Here is a 5,561-nt window from a genome sequence, read left to right on the forward strand (position 1 = left end):
GGTTTCTGTAGGAGAATGCAGTGGGAGACAGCTTCAAAGACCTTACTGAAGTCCAAGTAAACAATATCCACAGCTGATAGTCGTGAAATTTTATTTTTACCTTGAATTTGTTAACAAGAAACTCAAAACAGCTGTCTCAGAACTTGTACCTGCGTGAATACACACAGGCTGGCTGCAGTCACCTGCACTGCGGACGGAGACACGGATCCTCCCTGCGACAGCAGAGTCACTCGGCGCTTTCCCCTGCGGGCACCAGAGGGCAGCCAGCCCTCAGCCGAGACCCTCGTTGCCCCCATCCCTGCCGGCCACCAGCCCCCGAGCTCCGCCCGCAGACCCAGCCGTGCTGGGGGCATTTCAGATGGCCCACAACTCGGGTGCCTGCCCCCCGCTCAGGGGAGGCTCAGCCTCTCGGTGCTGTGCCCAAAGTGCCAGCCTCCCCCCCAGCTCTGCCAGCCTCAGGGGCCAATTCCCCTGGCAGCACCAAATGCTCTGAGCCCAGAACAAACCGCCTCCTCCGGCAGCCCCCTTCAACCCAGCCATCCCCTCCCACTACTGCCCTGGCCCCAACAGCCCCAGGGCTGCCTCAGGGGGGCCCGAGCCCTCCCACAGCACTGAAGCATCGGGGGCTTGCTCACCCCCACAGTAAAGCAGCAACCAACCTCTTTGGCCTCTCCACCTCTGGCAGATCCCAGCCCCGGAGGGCACAGTGAAGAGAGAGAAGTCCCAGCAGCAGAGCCACCACCTGAGCTCCCCACATACCCCTACATACACAGACACCCGCTCTGGACCGTATCTGGCCCAGGGGACACATGCAGAGTGGGTCTCAAGGAATCAATCATCAAACTTCCTTTTCACCTGATACTCGACATCAAAACTATTGAGACTCCTTTAACAACATGAGATGAGATGAGGAGGTATTTGCTTTTGTGGCTGTGTCACCTTTCTGCTTCCTCCCACTGGGCAAGTGACCAAACACAGAACCATAAAGTTGCACATTGAGTTTCACGGGAAAACAGTAAAATCTTTGTTCAAGAAAAAAGGCAGCTTAGGACCTTCTTCCCAAAGCTTCCCCTCTCAGTTCATGAACATGTAATCCAAGAACATTTGATTTGCAGCTTCGTGAAGGAAGCAACCCATAACCCCTCAGCAATTGCTAGGCTGAGCCAGGACAGCTCTGGTGAGGCCAAATATTTTTTTTGAACAATAAAGGTGCAATGTTCGCTATGGTGCAGGGAGAGCCAAAGGCTTAGACTACTGTCTTTTCAGTGGTATACCTTCTCCAGCATGCATCGCTAGGGGTGGCAGTGACTTTGGGGGTCTCCCTGCTCCAGCATTGCTCACTCCCCAGCTGCAGTCCCCTCAGAAGTAAGCCCTTTCAGCATGGACCTCCTTCAAAGAGCACACCTACGTTTCCAACCGTGTGTCTGAGCCAGGGCACTATGCACTTAAATTCTGGTGTGAGGTAGGGCATTTACATAGGTTCTGGAGGTAGCTAAAATTGTTTGGGGCTGGCACTGAGCAGTTCATGGTCTCCACACAGTTCATCCCTTGATACTCCCCGCAATTTATGTCCTTCACCTCATTGAAAGATATATTAAGAATTGTTTCGCACTTGCATAACTTCTAGCTTTAACATCATCACAATCTTAATGTACTCCACCCCTTGTCCCTGCAGGCCAAAGTAGTGTAGTTAACATCTCACCAGTGTGAACATGACATACATCACAAAACCACCCTTTCCTCAGCAGACAAAATTCAGAATCACAGAATCATTTGTTTGGAAGACATTTGTTTGTAAGATCATGGATTTGATCGTTAATCAAAATTGAAACAATCCTAATACAGACTTTTCAACCCTTTCTAAAACTTTTTCCAAGGTCATCCACATCATTGGACTCCCAGCATTATCCTTAGCCATGCCACTAATCTCCTGCCTGTCTTCTGGCATGCTCCTTCCAGTACAGTACGTGTAAATCACTCCTTGATGTCCCACCAGCTTATCAGGCGGTATCAGAGAGGTGGAAGTAACTGTGCTCAGACCTTGGAGCTTTCAGGCTATGGCATCAGTGATCACCACTTTTTCAGGGTCATTTTTCCACTGCCTGTAAACACAATCCAGCAGTCTAAGCAAGTGCAGCTGATTACCTCCTTCTTCCCAGTCCCTCTGTGGGGGTATCTCCTCTGTGGGATCAGCAGGATTTGGCCACTGCTCCACACAGCCTTTCACTAACAGATCCTATCTATATCTTTCCTCTCTTGTGCAGCTCAGTGCTTGCAAGCAGTGTAGAGCCCGAACTCCCCCGAACTCTGCTCTTCCAAGACAAAAGCTGTATGCCATTTGCTGCAGCCTCTCAGCACCACCACAGCCACGGAAAGGAACACCAGTTGCTCCAAGTGTTCATTTCTGTAATTTCATTCTGAGCAAAGGACTGTCAAGCGAGCACTCACACTCTGAGGAGCAGGACTCCCATCTCCACAGGTCTACTTATCCTTGCAACTCAGGTTGCCTAAAAGGGCTTTGTCTTTACTTTGCCATCAGTCCTTGGTTTCCCTGCAGAGGTACCAGGGTCCCCCTGGGTCATTTTAAGACCACTCACTGCTCCTGCAGCTGCAGCCTACTCTACCTGGCACACAGCTTTCTGCTCAGCCAATTCAGCGCTGTTTCTCACCCTGACCAAGGGCCTACCCTTTGCCCTGAGCACTTGTTAATTCACATTACTCCAAGAAAGATCCCCGGCCTGACTCCCCCTGTTCTGCTAAGCCATCCTGGTCTCTCTGAAGCCCCATTTGCAGCACATGGCAAGCCCCAGCACACAGCCACATCACAGAACCACACCTCTACCCATGTTTCAGAGCCAGCCCCTCTGCAGTTCCCCAGCCAGTGCTTTCAGATCCTTCATGTGGAGACAGCACTACACCAGGCCACTGGGGCACACGCTTGAAGGAGGCACCTATCTCTTCCCAACCACATTCCCACTCAGCAGTGGTCTCCTCAGGTCCCTCCTTTCTCCAGCTGTTTGCACCTCTGGACACACAATGGCTGCACCATTTCCACCACCATGTATTCCCAGGCCCAAGATCATGGCTACTTCCAGAGTTCTTCTCACTACTCCAGTTCGGCACTGTGACAGGGCCTGGTGTCGCATGCAACAGCTACCATCCCAGGCAAAGCACTCTCCTCTCACAGCAAGCTAATCTGACTTATTGCCAGTTAACACAAACTTCATTTCACTGATTCAGCTACCGAAGGGGGGAAAAAAGAACATAGAAGAGCAAAACAGTAAACACCTTTCTCCCCTTACCTCTGGATAAACCAAACACCAACTCCCTCCCTGTCCTCCTCTCTCCTCTGCTTCCGCTATTTTCACCACAGATTACACCCAGTCTCTCCCAATCCCTCCCCTGACGTGAGGGTGGCTCAGAGAGTGAGCCTGGGTGCCTGACACTTCCCTTTATCACTCACTGTTGCTTACTGTGTCTTAGTGCTCCCAGGCAGGCAAGCTGCTGTCCTCAAGGCTGCTGAGAATGGACAAATACTACTGTGAAGACAAAAAGCCTCATCAACTCTGAGAAGATGGGAAATCTACCAAGATATGCTTCTGGATTGATTTGTGCTCAGAGAGAAAAAAAGGCAGAGGTCTGCTGCAGTTGGATTCAGCGAAGACCCTCAGAACCGTGTCCCAGCATCCAGAAGTTGAACTGGAGCACCCCACCGAGCAAGGAAAACCTCCTCTTTTGAAGCCTCCAAGCAAGGCAGAAATTCCCACTGCCCTTCCCAGGGATTTGAACTTGAAACCCACATGTCCTCACCTCAAAGCACTGTTTTAAGCCATGACTGTATCTGTTGGTAGTCCTAAAGATGCAGACCCTTGCAGCTCTCCCCCTTACAAGTAGAGGTGATGGCATTTTATGACTGTCACCTCCTTACTTTGCCTCTGTGCTTTTCTGGACAGCCACGCGTTCTCTGCCAGTAAAGACTGCCTCTACAAGGGCATACCTTCTTCCATTATTTTGGGCTCTGTTATAGTCAGACACCAAACACTGCTGGTCTCCAAAGTCATAACTTGTGGTGAACTCACAGTTACGAAATGCAAAGTCAGCAAAACAAACCAAAAAACTCAGGATACTACACATCCTGTTTCAATGCAAAACCTCTCACACTCGGATCAACAAAAAAAAGTAGAGGTAAACCCTTCTCCCCTTCACAGTTCCTCAGCAACTGCGCTTACTGCAAAGAAACAGCTGGCCATGTTACCAAGGACACAGCCGGGCTGCCTATCACGCGGTGACACATGCAGAAATTCTTCTTCCCCCAAGGCCCTGCCACCATCTGATGGCCCCCGCTGGGCTTTTGGGAGAGCTAAACAGTGGAAAGCCAACTTGTGTTACAGCTGTGAGGGGAAAGTCTCCCACTCACAAGAGCAAACAGCAAAAAGAAAACACAACTTCTGCCTGAAGCCTCTCGTGAAGAGATGGGAGACATCTCTCTGACCAGAAACTGCCAAACGCCAAGAGATAAGCACTGAGTTACATAACAGTTTTGTGATCCAAGTGAAAACATATCACATCCTGCTGGGGTCGGCTGGTGGCGCTGACACAAACAGGAGGCACATTAAAGAGGGCACCAACAACCTTCCCTGCCCCTCGTTAAACGCAGCAAGAATTACCAGGCTGCAGAGAGCAGGGGCCTCCGCCATGGGAGAGGCGCCCAGAGCAAACACTTGCACCTGAAGAAACGTCTCCACGTGTGAGTAAGCAGCAAAGCCTCACGGGCAAGTCTGGTTTTTTCCACTGCGCTGCCACCTCTTCAGCAGAACAGCCTGTGCTCGTGTGCATTTCAAAGCCAGTTTCTGATATTACTAGCTGCCTACCACCTATGATTACAGTCGTGCACTTTATTCTGAAATGCCCTCAGCACCTCCCTAAAAACCGAGGGGTAATTTGATCGCTGCCACATATTAGCAAGTCACTGTTCCTCTTCTGCGACTTTCAAAACACTTTTTAAAAAACCTCTCCCAACAGTCAAAATAAAATTCTTTTTTTTTTTTTACCCTCACTCTATCCTGAGTCCTCAGCCACAGGTCACTTTCCCTCGAAGTGGAAGCTGTATTTGTCCCACCTGGTGCGGAGAGCAGGTCCCCCCATTTTCACAAGCCAGCCGCACCGAGGTTTCTGTGGCCGTCTAGCTGTACCAGAACGCAGTTCGCAAGGCTCTGACAAGGAGGTCCAGCCCAGGCCACCATCCCTGCTGCGGGGACATGCTGCTCCTCCAGGGGCTCAGCCCTTCCTTGGCCTGAGGCACACAATCAGCTCTCAGGGCGCAGGGAGAAACACCTCTGTCTCATGTCCCCTCTGTCATCCTCATCCCGGGAACGACTGAGGTGTGAGCACTACGGGACCGAGGTGCTGCAGCGAGACTACCAGCCAGGCACGGCCGAGCACCGCACGCTGGACACCCTTCGCCCATGAATTTAGCGCAGCACCGGCTAAAGCGCCGTCTTTAACGGGTCTCACGACATCCCGGGGGGGGCTGTGTGACGCTCGCCACGACGCCGCAGCTC

The sequence above is a fragment of the Buceros rhinoceros genome, unplaced genomic scaffold (assembly GCF_000710305.1).
Source record: "Buceros rhinoceros silvestris isolate BGI_N320 unplaced genomic scaffold, ASM71030v1 scaffold6719, whole genome shotgun sequence".
Classification (NCBI taxonomy): Eukaryota; Metazoa; Chordata; class Aves; order Bucerotiformes; family Bucerotidae; genus Buceros; species Buceros rhinoceros.